The sequence below is a fragment of the Nicotiana sylvestris genome, chromosome 10 (genome assembly GCF_000393655.2).
Source record: "Nicotiana sylvestris chromosome 10, ASM39365v2, whole genome shotgun sequence".
In the NCBI taxonomy this organism is placed as follows: Eukaryota; Viridiplantae; Streptophyta; class Magnoliopsida; order Solanales; family Solanaceae; genus Nicotiana; species Nicotiana sylvestris.
Window position 1 is genome coordinate 159,026,794 of NC_091066.1, and position 17,445 is coordinate 159,044,238.

The following is a 17,445-nucleotide window of genomic DNA, read 5'->3' on the forward strand; positions in this document are numbered from 1 at the left end:
ATGTGTGTGAGAGATGTTGAATCTCCTTAACATGAAGAAAAATTCAAGTATTGTAGTAAAAATAACACGGTATAGCTATTTTTCGGACTAGTCATTCAAAAATAGCCAGCGTTTACGAAGTCAATGAAAAATAGCCACTATTTTGCTGCAACAGAGACCGGTCCAGCATAATATACTGGAGTTCGATGCACCTGTGTATGAACTCCAGTATATTATGCTGGACCGGTATACTTTGCTGACTCCTTATAATATACTGGCGTATTTTTCGAATTTTGAACAGTATTTTCGCTCAGATTTATCTCTACATGAAAAGTGGTTAAATTTGAATTACTTTTGAAACTGGGCTATTTTTGAACGACCAGTTATAAATCTAACTATTTTTGAATTTCTCCCAGTATTGTAGTGAAGGGGGTTCAAAAGTTGCTTTAGGTCATAGGTTTAAATCCAAACGGCAACATCCTAGAAATTTTTTGGATCCCTTTATATAAATTTCTGGTTCTGCTACTGTTCAAACCTGTTCTGAGATAAAAGAAATAAAGGATCCAGTTCTATTATACTTTATCTTTGTCCAATGGTTAAAGATCTGGTCATTAACCATATCATTTCTTGACCTTCTAACATTTCCTACTAATTTTCATAATTTCTTGTATGCTAATTGCTAAGTATGCCCTTCTGAACAGGGAAAAAGGAAAGCGACAGCTTAAAGTCAATGTATTACACACTCTAAACTGTACAATTGAGTACTTCAAGATGTACCACGATTCATCGACTTGGCTGAATGCTCTTAAAATTAATTCTCCGAAAATCACCAGCATCTCACCTTGTAAAGGTAATATTGAGCTCCAGAAAACCTAAATAATCAGTCATTGAGCTTTTCATCCAAGATTTAAAAGGGTGTCCGACGACTTTCTGCAAGGAAAATGGCTGGCTGCTACAAATCTGAGATAAAAGGAAACACAGGATGAGAAACACTATAAAAACTTAGAACATGTGAATAAATTGAGCATAGAAGTTGACGCCCACAGTTAGAATTAAAAAGGAGCACCCAAACTGCTCCGCACTGTCCTTTGGTTTCTTTTTATACTCAACGAAAGTTTTGGTCGATCTTGCCTCCTTCAAACATCATGGTGGATGGAGTATTGTGGTCCATCACTCCATATTTTCTCTTTTGTCCGAGTGCATCCAAACGTTCAATACCAATAGATGATACCAAGTCTCGCACGTTCAAAGTATTAGTAGTTTATACACAAGCTAATTTAAGAGACAGTGACTAGATAGACGTGTGGTTCTTACAGATATAATGATGCTGTTATTAAATAGCCACACTTTCAGTTCCAGGTTAGGAGCAGTATGAATATAGTTTGAGACTATTTCTTGTCAATTTTTATAAATGTTAACTTTTTCCCTCTGATTAAAGCAAACCCCACATTTAACAGGGCAGAACTGCCACAACTTTATGACTAGCAATGTTTACTTGACCTGAAAGTGCAAAGATTATGGTTTTATGACAATCTAACAAAGGCATATAAAAGGGCTCAACTGGTGTAAGCAAAGGGAGGACAGCTAACCTGAAATAAAACTACAGGTTGCTTCAGCATCTGCTAACGGAAAAGCCTTGGCACTGATTTTTTTGGAATCTTGCCTTCAAGTTTTAGCCTTCTATATGCTTCTCTAACGTGACACGGCCTGATTGGCCCTGTATCTTTTCTCTCTGCCATCACCATTCTAGCTGCAAAATGAATTATAAAATGACTGAGTATGATTACTTGGGGAAAAATTAATGCAGCATAGGCCCTTCAACTTTTCTTCACCGAGAACAATTCCACCTCAAAACACTAAAGATTGTCACCAGCAGCCCTTCAGTTAACTAAAGTCTCACATAGTAAAAGCACTATTCAGGAATTAGCAACTTTTCACTGCATAATTACAGTGGAAATTGGTTAACCACAGTTCACTGAGGTTTACGAAAGACATCCCGTCTATCAATCTTTTGAAGAAGGGAGAGGAGAAGCAGGGCAAAGAGTGAGATTGAGCTTTTACAGGTAGAAGGTAGCAGAGAACACTAGCAGCAAAGGGCAATGCTTTTGGGTTAACAGGCATGCAGAAAAGTCATTTTATTTATCTTGCCTTAAAGCCCTTCTCATTCGCTGATTGCAGGTGTTTCCAGATCTATTAGGGCTTTTCTAGAAAAAAATAAAACCATATATGTAATGCAAGGAAAATTTAAGAATTTCATTCATAACAATTTCCTTAACAATTAATGTATCTTTTTTCCAATTCTATTTATTGTTTTGCACCGCTTTATTCAAGATAGAACTTATTGGCAATGAGGCGCACGCCTTAGTGCCTTGCCTACACTAAAGCACAGCCTAAGTGAGGCAAAGTGCATACCCTGAGCTTTTTTGAGCTTCGGGCTTAAGCGCGCCTCAAATGAGCCTTTGAGAACAGTGGTTTAATTAGTACAGGACTCTTCCATGCAATCTGTGAGTCCGCAAGACATTTTAAGCCACTCTTTAGTACTCTATAGGGGTAAGTTTCCAAATAAATTTTAACCACCAACACGCTTAGTCATGGACAGTATATGACAATAAGGACTCTAAGGCTTTGAATCATGATTGTCGCAAATCGATCAGACACCAATGACAGAGTTTGGCCAAATATTTGAAGCTGTGCACTAGACTCAAAGAAAAGAAACTAAATAAAGTTTCGGGGAGAAAATAAAATCATTCCAGAAACAACATCCCTTGTTTCCAAATCATGGAGAAACATTTTGCTTCAGTAATCATCTTATAAAAAGTTATAGATGTCTATGGACCTGTTTCAATTAGCTCACCAACAAACATTTTCGCTATCCCAGAAACCACAATTGTCATAGGAATAGAAATCTTGGCACTTCCGGTGATGCTCGTCAGCAACTGCATTGACAACACAGAAGAAGATTCACGAGAGAGCAATTAAGAACATCAAATTATCAAACTGGAAAAGCAAACATCTCACGCCCTGAGGCTTCAACAAGTTCCTCATGTTTCCCAATTATATTCACAGAGATTTGGTTTCATTCTCAATTTTCTGATATCACATGTCTGTAATGAAAGACGAAACACTTTGCTTCAATGGGCTAAATGTTAGGGATTGGTCAAATATCTGGTAACGGGGCCATCTCAACTCAAACAAATGATACCAAATCATGCTAGGAAAAGTATAAGATAAGACAAGTAAGCATCTCAATGGGCCACAAGACCATAGAGAACAAAGATATTCTCTCCAACATTTATCTTTAACAATTTGTCATGTTCTGACATTATATTCTTACGGAAAGACAACACTTAATGCTTACATGGGCTAAATGTTAGGGGAAAATATCAGATAAAAGGCCCTCTGAACTCACACAAATCAAACGCAAACTAGCATGGGACTGCATGTGAGACAATTTCCAAATTAAGGTCTTCTCATAGAGAGTTGGAGACAGGGAGAAAATTACTATATTAGGAAGTATGCAAGTCGAAGAGATCAAATATTTTGCGAGTATCAGAGATGAATATAAAGAAAATGAAAGCGGTTTATTGGTTATGAGGACAGCCCAGTTCACTAAGCTCCTACTATACACGTAGTCCGGGGAAGGACTGCACCATACTGATTATGAAGTCACATTAGAGGATCAGTTGATATAAAAATTAATTTCTGCCCATTTTCTCAGTGTATTCCTTTTTTTTAACTCCATTCCCCAGCCCAAGCAAACAAAAGGTGACACACACATGAATAAGGCCACGAACACACATGCACAAGCTAAGGGAGAGGAGAGAACCACTCTCAAGCAATCATCTGCCGTGCTTTGTGAACAATAATATAGAACATATACAGGACATGCAAGAAGAGGGAAATAAAAGATGGTAAAGGGGGAGAATGGGAAAACATACCCGCTTCATGTTGGATTTCTGAAATCCAGATCTCCGAAAAAATTCATATCTACTCATTTGCTCCTCTGTAAATTGGGATAATATGGACCTGAAAGAGAAAAGATTAAAAAAAATGTGGTCTCCTTTTTTGCTTTCACTGATTTGAAAGGAGCGGAAAATAGATAACAAAGTTTGACAACAAAAAGCCACGTACAAGTTTTCCGAAGCCAATATCCACCTCCTTTCTTCTACCTTACCTTATCCAAAAAAAATATCTACCTTCTTTCTTGAAGTGTCGCAGCGACATTATTATTTCCGGGTCGAAAACTGCTGAGAATAGGAGAGAGAATTTATCTGAATTGGAGCTTACATAACAAGGAGGTTTAGAAGAAATACTTTAACATAACAGGTATATATATAGCTGCGATGAACTATTCACATTAGTTATTTTCCAATTTTGCCCTCAAGTAACAGTGCTCCTACAAGTAAGACTTAGAGACTTGCTAGGAGAAAAGTATTTTATCTGGGCAGTAGGAGGCACCTCATAAAGTTTTACATAGAGCTAGTCTTTTTTATTTCCTTTTTGGGGATAAATTTTTGCATCGAGCTAGTTTGAAAATGTGAATTTAATATTTAACACCTACTAATATTTTCTATTGGTATTTAACTTTATTATATCACGCAAGATGCATCTTATCTGTTCACAGATCTCAATAGAAGCATCAACCTTCTTGATATAGATACATAGTTTTTGAATATTTTCATATAGCAGATATCCTATGGGTACGCAACATACTGAAGAGAGTTAAATTAATAGTTTGAGTAACAAATAGACAAGGAGAGAAAGACGAGGGGGAAGGATAGAAATGATAAGAAAAAGAGTTTTTCTTGTACGCCAAGCGATTATTAGGCAGGTCCCACCAGCCACAGAAGCTATCACGGAACAGGATAATAACATACAATCCTGACAATTCTCTACGAATGAAATCCTTAAAAACAAAAAAGAATCAAGAAATTTGATAATATAAATTGACAAACTTACTGCATCTTAGACATTTTGTCAGGATCACTACTTGCTGAGAATTTTCCTAACTGCACATCCATGTTTTCTTCCTCTTCCTCCTCATCTTCCTCTTTGGGCTTGATAATCGGACCAGCAGTACCAACAGACTGATGCAGCTCTAGATGCTGAAGGGTTGTCACGAGAACCAGTATTAGCATCATCACCTACATGAACATGAACATCAACTGCAGCTTGGTCTTGGCCTTCATTCTCGTCAATGCCAACAGGGGATTCAGGGGGTGAGTCGTCCTGCCCCTCAAAAGCAGCTTCAAAAGGATCCTTAGATCGCTTCATGGAATTCACTGCACCAGAATGTGAGATTCAGGTGAAGTGTACACCATGCTTATCATTCATCCATTTTGATTGAGATAAACCAACTTCCAAGTATGAACACTGGTGTATTATGTTAGAATGCTTTTTTGGGGCAAGCGTGATAAAAAGATATGAACTAGTTTGATTTGGACCTCATATGATATAGAGTTCTGCCAAACTTCCAAATCAGGTTGATTGATAAATTAATGGCATTCAACTCTTGCAGCTCTAATATTCTCAAGTCACATGATCAATTGTGAGGATGAAAAAGATTAAAGCATTCAAAATGAAGGTAAACAAAAGGATGAGGCAACAATGTTAAAGGAACATTGTTGCGCTTTGGATTAAAAGCGACACCATCCCTCTATATTTCTAGATGAAGAAAAAAAATGAGTAGGAGTAGAAAATAAAAGCAGGCAGTCAACTAATGATGAAAAAGAACAAGAAACACTGCACTATAGCAAGCGAGACCAAAAAGGTAAAGCAGTTGCACACTTTATTTTCAAGTAGTTGCCCACTTGCCCTGTTAGAGTTTGATTTTATAACTGCAGTTGTTTCCTTGAAAGAAATTTTAGAAAATAGACTAAGATGCAGCCTAGCGCATAGTGTAATGAGAGAAAGAGAAATGTTATCATTCTTTGATTTTCTTTCCTTTGATTATTCAAACTTTATCTTTTACCCTTTGTAAGCATCTCCTTTTAGTTCTAGAGTGTCTTGAGATATCATCATGGTTCGTTTTTGATCGGTAAAGAGTTACTTTGTATTAATAAATAAAACCAGCAAAAAGTATAAGATGATGGCGGGAATGTTACAAACAAAAGGAATATGTTACAGGTTGTGTAATGTGCTAATGAAGTCAATCAAGGCATCAGGGACAGAGACATTTACGTCAGCCATGTTACACCAAACTTAAGCAAAAAGAAAACATTTTTTTTTTATATACACTACCAGTCCACCATACCTCAGCTAGTACAGATATCATCCTGATTCAAAAAAATTAAATTTTACACTATTCACCAAATTTCATCTACTTAATCATATAAATTTAGGCTTCTGGCCGACTCTCTTTGGCACATATCTTGGAAACTCCGCAGGGAATGGGCCCACCCCTTTACCCTCCTCCCAACTTAAGAATAAGAATATGTATATAAGCAACACGGGAATTAACTATTTAAAGACGAAAATTTCCTTTTAAAGTAAGTAATTCATGTATAACAATTCCTTCACTAAGCACCACATAACTATCCCTTCATTTTTACAAACAACAACAACAACATACCCTTCCATATTAATCACCTCATAAATAATCATTGCATAAAATTTGAGGCATAGTTGTTGTTATTAAAAGGACAGCTCGGTGCACAAGGCATCCCGCGTTCAAGCAGGATCCGGGGAAGGGCCGCACCTCGAGGGGTATGATGGAGACAGTCTACCCTAAAGCAAGCATTAATGGCTGCTTCCACCACTCAAACCGGTGACTTATAGGTCACACGGAGGCAACTTTACCGTTGCTCCAAGACTCACCTTCGTTGTTGTTATATAAGTGAATCAGTGAACTCCTTAGTTAATTAGGGAAGCTTGGCACCTCTAAATTCCCTATAAGAATTTTGCATACATCATTCAAGAATATTGCAAGACAGAATCTTAGAATGTCTGGACAGAGTGTAAATACAAAGAAATCCTCTCTTCTTCTTTTTGGGTAACTAAGAACCCAGAGGGTTAGTGGTGCACTGTTTGAAAAACGGTGGATAATGGGCCTGACCCTCTATCCCCTTCTACTTAAAGACCAGGATTTTGTTAGCGAGAGAGTCAAAACTTGTGACGTGCACCTAACCCACACATCACGCACCAAGTAAATCCTACAGGTTACAAAGGGAAAGAATTGCATCTCATTTCAATCATAAGAGTCAAACTAACAGTTCAAACAGACATACTAATCAAGAATGTGGTAGAGAAATGCATTCACAGAGGCGGAGCCAGGATTTGAAGTTACTGGTTTTGGGATTCTAGCTTTTTATATTAGTGGGTTCTAAAGTAAAAATTTGTACCTATTCAATGGATTACAATTATACGGTTTGCACTAAAGCAACTCGGTTCAGCCGAACCTGTTACCGGAGTTCTAGCTCCGCCCCACCATTCAATTAATTATAGTATAATATTACACGCACACAGACTAATCAAGAATGAGTAAATCTGCTAAATACAAATAGAAAGGAAAAAAGAAAAACCTTGAAAGCAAAGGGACCCAAAATATCGTGATTCTGAACCCTCACAAAGATGATTCGGAAGGGTGTGCCGTTGCCGGCGAGTATATCAGATGGGTTCCGCTATTCTCAAGAAATTGAACGGGCTGGGATTGCTGATGTGGGTTCGTGCGTTTGAATTCGGGTCAGCTCGTGGGTCGTGGTCTTTAGTTTGGGAAGTGCACAAAATCGCCATTTTAAGATCTCTATTTAAAGTTGGAAAAAGGTCAAATTTATAAATTAAAATAATTTTGATTGGCAAAATTTATAAAGTTAAGTTTAACCGTCTCAAAATCAATTGTACACCGCTAAATATGAAGTTTGTATTATAAAATAAAGATTATAAAGTAAAGGCAAATATAGAGAGAAACTGATATATTATTCGAATTCAAACTGATATACATATTGAACTGAAATCTCTTCTATTTATAGAAGAAAGGAAGTTGCTGTGTAAGCTGCTACTATACCAGATATGGATAATCTTCTACTGAGAGCAATGTTTATCCATAACGGAGTACTGAAAGGATAAGCTTATTATACCCGATATGGATAATCTTCTACCGGGGGTAATGTTTATCCATAACTGGGTACTGAAAGGATAAGCTTATTATACCCGGTATGGATAATCTTCTACCGGGGATAATATTTATCCATAACTGGGTACTGAAAGGATAAGCTTATTATACCCGGTATGGATAATCTTCTACCGGGGGTAATGTTTATCCATAACCGGGTATCGAAGTGATAAGCTTCTTCAGGAAGCTTATTTCCAATAGAGTACTTAAATAGATAAACATATTTACGGTGGAGTCCCATATGGATAAGCTTCTTCAGGAAGCTTATTTACAACGGAGTACTAAATGAACATCCATAATATAATATATTTATTCCGACTCGCTAAGGCGAGAGAGAGGACAACTCGGGATCTGGACCAAGTGAGGTGCATAAAAGATGATGACGACAAAGTTTTGATGGGAGATGACCAGATTAAGAGGAGGTGGCAGACCTACTTTCATAAACTTCTAAGTGAAGAAGGGGATCAGGATATTATACTTGGGGAATCGAGGAATGCCGACAGTCACCATGAAGTAAGTAATTGTAGGGACATTGAGATCGATGAAGTCATGGAGGCAATGCGTAAGATGAGAAGGGGCAGAGCTACCGGGCCAGACGAAATTCCGGTTGAACTGTGGAGGTGTGTGGGTAGAGCAGGCTTGGAATGGCTTACTGCATTGTTTAGTGTTATATTCAAGACTAATAGGATGCCTGAAGAGTGGAGGTGGAGTACAATGGTCCCGTTGTATAAGAACAAAGGTGATGTCCAGAGCTGTAACAACTATAGGGGCATCAAATTACTAAGTCATACCATGAAAGTTTGGGAGAGAGTGGTAGAAATGAGAGTGCGAAGGACGGTGTCTATTTCAGACAACCAGTTCGGGTTCATGCCGGGGCGATCTACCACAGAAGCTATCCACCTTATTAGGAGGATGGTGGAACAGTATAGAGATAGGAAGAAGGATCTCCACATGGTGTTTATTGATCTGGAGAAAGCGTACGATAGGGTTCCTAGGAAGGTCTTATGGAGCTGCTTAGAGGATAAAGGGGTCCCGGTTGACTATATTAGGGTGATTAAAGACATGTATGCTGGAGCTAAGACTCGGGTTAGGACAGTAGAAGGCGACTCTGAACACTTTCCAGTTATTACGGGGTTGCACCAAGGGTCTGCGCTCAGCCCATTCCTATTTGCCCTGGTGATGGATGCACTGACTCATCATATTCAAGGGGGGGTGCCATGGTGCATGCTATTTGCTGATGACATTATTCTAATTGACGAGACACGAGGTGGCGTCAACGAGAGGCTAGAGATTTGGAGACATGCTCTTGAGTCTAAAGGTTTCAAGTTGAGTAGGACGAAGACGAAATACCTCGAGTGCAAATTTGGAGTTGAGCCGACGGAAGCGGGAGTTGAAGTGAGGCTTGACTCTCAAGTCATTCCCAAGAGGGGTAGTTTCAAGTACCTTGGATCGGTTATTCAGGGGATCGGGGAGATTGACGAGGATGTCACACACCGTATAGGGGTGGGGTGGATGAAGTGGAGGTTAGCGTCGGGAGTCTTGTGTGACAAGAAAGTGCCACCGTTACTAAAAGGTAAGTTTTATAGAGCAGTGGTTAGGCCTGCCATGTTATATGGAACTGAATGTTGGCCGGTAAAGAACTCACACATCCAGAAGATGAAAGTAGCAGAGATGAGGATGTTGAGGTGGATGTGCGGGCATACAAGGATGGATAAGATTAGGAATGAAGATATTCGAGAGAAGGTGGGCGTGGCCCCCATGGAGGACAAGATGCGGGAAGTAAGACTCAGATGGTTCGGGCACATTCAGAGGAGGAGCACTGATGCACCGGTGAGGAGGTGTGAGCGACTGGCTGTAGTGGGCACGCGGAGAGGTAGAGGGCGACCTAAGAAGTATTGGGGAGAGGTGATCAGACAGGACATGGCGCGACTTAGGATTACTGAGGACATGGCCCTTGACAGGGAATTATGGAGGTCGAGCATTAAGGTTGTAGGTTAGGGGAAAGTTGCGAATATTTCTACAGCACAATAGAGTGAGACTAGCTAGTTAGGAGTTAGACTAAGAATGTCATTGGTCGTCTATTGATGCAGGGCTTTACCTGCTAGTTTTTACTATACCAGCCATTTATTTCGTATTTCGTATTCTGTATTTCATATCTCTTATATTGCTGTTATTATATTATGCATTTTTTATGGTACTAATATATCGGCTCCTGTTGCTGTTGCTTTTTTTGAGCCGAGGGTCTCCTGGAAACAGCCTCTCTACCCTTCGGGGTAGGGGTAAGGTCTGCGTACATATTACCCTCCCTAGACCCTACTTGTGGGATTATACTGGGTCGTTGTTGTTGTTGTTGTTGTTGTTGTTGTAACTGGGTACTGAAAGGATAAGCTTATTATACCCGGTATGGATAATCTTCTACCGGGGATAATATTTATCCATAACTGGGTACTAAAAGGATAAGCTTATTACACCCGGTATGGATAATCTTCTATCGGGGGTGTGAGCACGTAATTTTTGCCTTATGAAAACTACTCCAAAATAAATCAAAAAATAAAATAAATTTCTTTTACTGTGTAATTTTTTGAATTTGCGTGGTGTTAAATACTTGTGTTATGTCCGTAAGTGTTTACATTGTCATAATAAAATGAAAAAATAAAAAATAAAATACATATTGCATGCATATATGATTTAATTATGCATTTAAAAGATAATTTAAATAAAATCACAAAAAATATGCAATCGTTCTATTTTAAATATTCCACTGTGTGATTGATGTTTTGTCTATTTGTTAAATAATTGTTATAGAGTAATTAATATATTTTTGTGAAGTTAAAATTATTTTATAGTTAATATTAAAAATTTAAAATAGAAAAAATGAAAAAATATATATATACAAAATCGGACCTGGATTAAAATCCAGGCCCAAAACATTTTAACCCCCACAGCCCAATCCTTTAGCCCAGGTCCGGTCCAAACCAGATGAACCAAAACGACAGTGTTTGGTCGTGGCTTCTCAAAAACCGTTGGATCAAATCCAACCAACGGTCAAGATCTTTACCCGTAACCCGTAACCCGATCCAGTGACCCGACTCAGCCGACCCTGGCATTAAACCAAACGACATCGTTTGGTTTAATGAATTGATCCTGGCCCTTCATCTTACTTGATCGGACGGACAATATCAATCCACCCCACCCCTATATAAGTCCCAAGCCCTTACCCCGGCCCCAAACTAAGCACCCCCCCTCCTACACTGTTCATCATCGTCCCCCAAACCCCCACTCCTAACCCTAGCCGCCCTAGGATCCCACCGCTTGAAACCCGGCGGCATCAACGCCGCCGGTCACCAAAATAACACCCTAGAACCCCCTGAACATCCTCTACACGAATCTGACCTTAGTTTCCTTCGAATCAGGCCCCAACCCTTCGAATCTTAAATCGAAGGTTGGCCTGAAAACCTGATCTTCTCCGATGGCTTCCAAAATAACACCACAACTTCCCCTAGATACCCTCATCATGGATCTGTTAGTTGCATGGTTCGAATCATACTGGAACTACTCGAATCTTCATTTGAAGATTCGAGTACAACCTGACCTTATCCCAACCTACTTCAAACCCACACCAGTTACCCCACTGACCTCCCTCGTGCCTAGAACATCTTTGGTTTCCCTCGAATCTAACCAGAAATGAGTAAATCCCAAATCGAACTTTCAAGAACCCTAAAAATACCAGACTTTTGGATTCTGTCCAGATTGAATAAAGATTGAGGTTTAATCGACCTTAGTCGAAGTATTTTCAGTGGAAAATACTTCGACTAAGGTCTGTTTGATTTCAAACAAAATCCAAATCCAAGTCGAGTTGAGTTCAGTTGAATTTAAAGGTTCAGAGGTAATTTCTGTTTCTTATGTGCATTCTATGTGTATTCTATGTTCGTTTCATTAGTTTGTTTAATTTTTCATAATTTTCTAGTCAAATTTTGTTATACTGTCCCCTACCCGTCAACTTGATTCTAAATGTGAATTGTTTCTGTTGATTGTGATTATGTACAATGTGTGTAATCGACTCGACTAAGTTCGTCGATTAGTTATATCATAAATCCTGCTTCTGAAAATGTTGACTGAAATAACCTGTTTTGGATGGATTATTTTGCTATAATCAGTTAATTAGTTATTGTTAATCAGTTGGTTCTTGTTTAATAAATCCATCAAATGGGCGTTATATGTGTGTTGTTTTCTGAACATTAAGTTCAGAACATTGTCAATATATTGACAATGCTCCTGTTTGTTTGATCTTAGTTCAAAAGCTGAGTTCAGTTGAATTATTAGGCTGAATTCAGTATAATGTTGTTATGATATTAGGTTTAATTTCAATTTCACAAATGTTGGTTAGATACCATTGTGTTAGAAAAGTGCATTCTCAGTCAAGATTCAGTCCAGAACTTGATAGGATTGGTTATAGCTGTTTAATTCAGAAGGATAATCGATTCTGAACAATTTTTAAAATCTGTTTTTTTATCAGATTCTGATTTTAGTTTAAGGGCTGTAATTACAGAAGGATTTCAGGTTTATTTTAGAATGAAACAGTAGGGTAATGTGATAGTGTGCTTTCAATAATATGATAGTGGCTATAATTTAAGTAATAATGGGGAACAAGGGATAATGGGGCTGCTGAAAAACAGGATAAATAGCACTTAGTTTTAAATTATTCAAAAGTAGTTTTAATGGGAAAACTTTCTGATTTTTAAAGGAGAAAAGGGTCCATCCAGCACTAAACTGTATAGGACCAGCCCTGTATAAATACAGGGAGCTGGACAGACTGAGAGGATCAGTTTTTGAAGAGAGGGAATTGAGACTGATTTAGAGCTGAAAAGGAAAGAAAACAAAAAAAAATCAAATTTGAAAGCAGATTTTAAGAAGAAAAAGAGAGTGTGAGATTTGAAGAGTTTTTAGAGAGAATTTAGAAGAGAGCTTTGGACAGACTTTGAGAGTTTTTCAGACAGAAAAACAGAATTTAGGAGAAGTTAGACAGACTTTAAGAGATTTAGAGAGGAAGAGAAAAAATCTAAAAAGATACAGTTTTCAGACAGAAAGATAGAGCTTAATGTGACCGGAAGGGTTACAGTCATAATAAATTTGAAGGAGGGTTACAGTCACACACACACACACACAGATACAACAGCAGAAACAGAAAATCAGAAAAAATGGAAATTTGAAACCGAAAAGAAACTGAAATCTGAAATATTGTTCTTTTGTTGAATCTGTTCAACTTTATTTGGTTCCACTGATTCAGTTAACATCTGAAGTGTCTTTTAAAAATAACTGTACTGTGCATCTGTTTTCTTCGGGTCTTATTATTGCTCAAATCTGTGGGAATACTGGTATTTTGCTGAGTTTGTTACTGCTGCTACTGCTGGAATTTACTCCTTCCACCTTCATTTTCAGGTACATGTCTTTTAAATTTCATGTTGGAAAGAGATTCAACATGACTAATCAATGAAGCTTGGATTGCAATTCTGTTTTCCATTTGTCCAAGTTCATCAGTTTAAATTTCATTTTTTTTATGTTAGTTAATTAGTAGTGAATTCAATTTGATAACTATGAGTTAATTGTCTTACCTTGAAATTCATATAAGGCTTTGTAATAATGTTAGCTCTTCATCTCATTAGTTTTGTCATGTTTGAACTGTCAAGGTAGGAAACATGATATAAAGATTGGCCATTAACTAGGCCTTGTGACATTGTTAGTTGAATTAAAAATAGCATAAAAAATATAAATACCATATTGCTAGTTTATTCTGATAATCTAATTTAGTTGTGGAAGGAATGATATAAGTTGTACGTTCATATGTGGCATTATAATAGGTATCTATAGAACCACTAGTGGATGGTAAGTTGAGTTGTTATGGCTCATTATGATGTTAAAGTATTACGAATGTTTCAAAACATACAAATATGAATATATGGCATGTAAGGCAATGTTGTTAATCACTTTGTATAATAATTCCCTTTCTTATCAATTTAATGCTTATTTACCATCCTAAATAAGTAATTAGGCCTATTGGATTAAAAGCAAGTATATGAGAATAAGATGAGATATACAAATTGCAACACTTTAAGTCAATGACAATTAGAAATGGGATTTGCACTAATTAAATAATGAAAAAAATTGTTCCAAAATACTTCTTCCTTTCATAAATCATGTTTGTTAGTTTCATATACAATTCATCCTTTGGCATATATATGTTGTATTTGTTTGAATCATATTTTTATTCTTTTCTTCGAATTTGAATAGCGGGATGAATATAATTTATACTCGGAAATTATAATCGACGGACAACCTTTAATAGATTGTGAATTCTTTTCAAAGAATTCAAAGGCCTCTAAAGTGGGAGTTCTCATGATTTTCATATAAAAAATGTATGATATAATAAATAATTTGTAAAAAGTCCATAATACTATTAACAAAGATTTTGCGCAATCAGGGATGCGTTCGCGCACCCTGATTATATTTTAAAAGTAAATTCGGATTATGTGTACGCGCAATTTCGAGCGAATATTTAATAAAACGAATTTCTTTTAAAAAAAAATATTAAATAATTTCATATAAATCTGAGGTATGCAGTTCATTATCTAAATAAAAAGGGTGATGATGTTCCTGATTTTATTTTTAATTTTCGAATATATTTTTTTATAAAAACTATAACATGGATGATTTTATTGTGTACACGTACGCGTGGCACAATCCCCGGTAATTATAAAAGATATATAATACGAATATACGTACGCGTAATTCGTCATAAACAATAAGTAAAAAACGGTAGTAAAATCATGCAATAAAAATGTATTTAATAAAATCAAGATAATTAAGCCAAGAATGAAAGCAGTTGAACGACCGTGCTAGAACCACGGAATTCGGAAATGCCTAACACCTTCTTCCGGATTAACAGAATTCCTTACTCAGGATTTCTGGTTCGCAGAATAATAAACAGAGTCATATTCTCCTCGATTCAGGGATTAAAATTGGTGACTTGGGACGCCTTAAAATTCCCAGGTGGCGACTCTGAAATAATTAAATAAATCCCGTTTCACTGTCCTTTAATTGGAGAAAACTCTCCTTCTACCCTCATGGGGGTATGTAAAAAAGGAGGTGCGACAGCTCTGGCGACTCTGCTGGGGACAAAAACCAGTGTTATTGTAACCCAGAACCATTGGTTCAGGGTTTAAAGAATTCGAGCTTAAAATATCTGTGTTAATTGGCTTTATGATTTTCAACTGTTTACATGCTAATATGCTAAATGTTTTTTTTACCGCTTTAATATTATTTGAATTGTGAATATATACAACTGCTACGAAACCCCCTTCTTTCTGAGTCTTCTGAATTTATGGTGTACACGTGCGCGTGACCCACCTTTCTGTTAAAGTCATACCAAATAAGACGGAGTTGGGACAAGTAACTAGGCCGGGCAGACTTTCGTGCTCCCGGTACGTTGCCCCCGCTTCGGCTCAAACTGTCCGTTTGGGTAAGCCAGGTTTAGAACAATCAACCTAAGGTTTTACACTTAGAATAACTCAGCCATGTACCGGATCCCTAGTAGGAACGTCTATTTGCATCATACACATTTGGCCTTGGAGACTCAACACAGGGGTTGGGTCTGTCTAGGACAGGTGAACCCAAAATAAAAAGACCATCATGATGCATCCTACTTGTTACTTGTGCATTCATTTGCCTCGAACATGCTTGTTGACCAGCTTAAATAAAATCATGGTGAGAAGAAGGGAATAAAATGGGTTGTTTTAAAAAAAAAAATTCGAAAAAAAAATAGTTTTAAATTTTGAAATAAAGGTATTTAATAAATAAATAAAAAAATTCGAAAATGATTTTTTTTTAGTATAAATTTTCAAAAATGAATTTTGACTTTATCAAAATTAAATTTCAGATACAAAATGAGCACCACACAAAGCCCCTCATCCACAAGTACGGAAGAATTTCTATGTCAGCTTCAAATGTGGTGGTATGATTTAGGCGAAGACGGTCAAAAATGGGTCGTCAAGCATTTGGGAAATCTCACGGACATTATGAAAGTTAAACCCCGTGATGATCTGATTGCGGCGTTAGTAACTTTTTGGGACCCTGCTCACAATGTTTTTCGTTTCTCTGACTTCGAGCTTACTCCTACATTAGAGGAGATAGCTGGATATGCTGGTTTTGACGGAAGTTTAAGAAATCAAAGCTTGATATTCACAAAGGCTCCTTCGGTACATCGATTCTTCGGTCTTCTGAACATCAGCAGTCAAATCAGGAAAAGCAATGTCATCAATGGATGTTGTTCCTTCAACTTTTTGTATTCAAGGTTCGGAAAGTCAGATGGGTTCGAAATTCATGAGAAAGGCCTTACTAATAAGCAAAACAAAGACACTTGGCAGATGCACCGTCGATTTGCTTTCATGGTGGCTTTTCTAGGAGTCATGGTCTTCCCAAATAAAGAGCGAACAATTGATATTCGCACCGCAAAAATTGTGCAAATCCTCACCACCAAAGAAAATCACACCTTTGTCCCCATCATTCTATCAGACATTTATCGGGCTTTGACTTTATGCAAATCAGGAGCAAAAGTCTTCGAAGGATGCAAAATTTTGTTGCAAATGTGGGTGATGGAGCATCTCCAACAACAGCCCAAGATCATACAGTATGGGTCAAACAATGATAATTGCATCGAAAGCTATGAGGAAAGAACAAAAAATTATCAGGTTCCAGAAGGGATAGAAGCATGGGTATCTCATCTAAAGGCTTTAACGGCAAATCAAATTGAATGGACTCTGGGATGGCTCCCGATGAGGGAAGTAATACACATGTCAGCCTCAAATAGTTATCTACTACTATTGGGATTGAGAAGCATTCAGCCGTATGCACCACTGAGAGTCCTAAGGCAATTAGGGAGATATCAAATAGTTCCTGATGATGAAGATTTGAGTGTGCAAGTAATCGAATTACACCCAGAAGCCACTATTCCCGAGGCTCTACTTCAGCAGATGTGGAATGGGTGCCGATACTTGAAAAGTGATACTCAAGTCCCAGACGCTACAAAGGGTGAGATAAATCCTGGATATGCAAGGTGGTTTGAAAAACGGTCTCGCGTAGATGATGTACCAGAGCCTGAACTAAGAAGGCCAACAAAAAGACCCCATGTTCAAAACTTCAATGATAAAATCCAAGAACGGTTGATCTGGGGAGAAAAGGAAAAAGGGTACAAAGCAACTATCCATGCCCTAAAAGAAAATCTGAGAAGCCTCAGTTTGGAAAAAGATTTACAAGCACAAGAAGCCGAAGGCGAGAAGAAGAGTCTAGCTTGTGAGAATGAA

At 37.6% G+C, this 17,445-nt stretch overlaps 1 pseudogene; it reads right to left on the minus strand.

Moving 5' to 3' along the window:
* Nucleotides 1-525: 525 nt before the first annotated feature.
* LOC104236422 (transcription initiation factor TFIID subunit 11-like) overlaps nucleotides 526-17,445 on the minus strand; it is a 36,767-nt pseudogene continuing 19,847 nt past the window's right edge.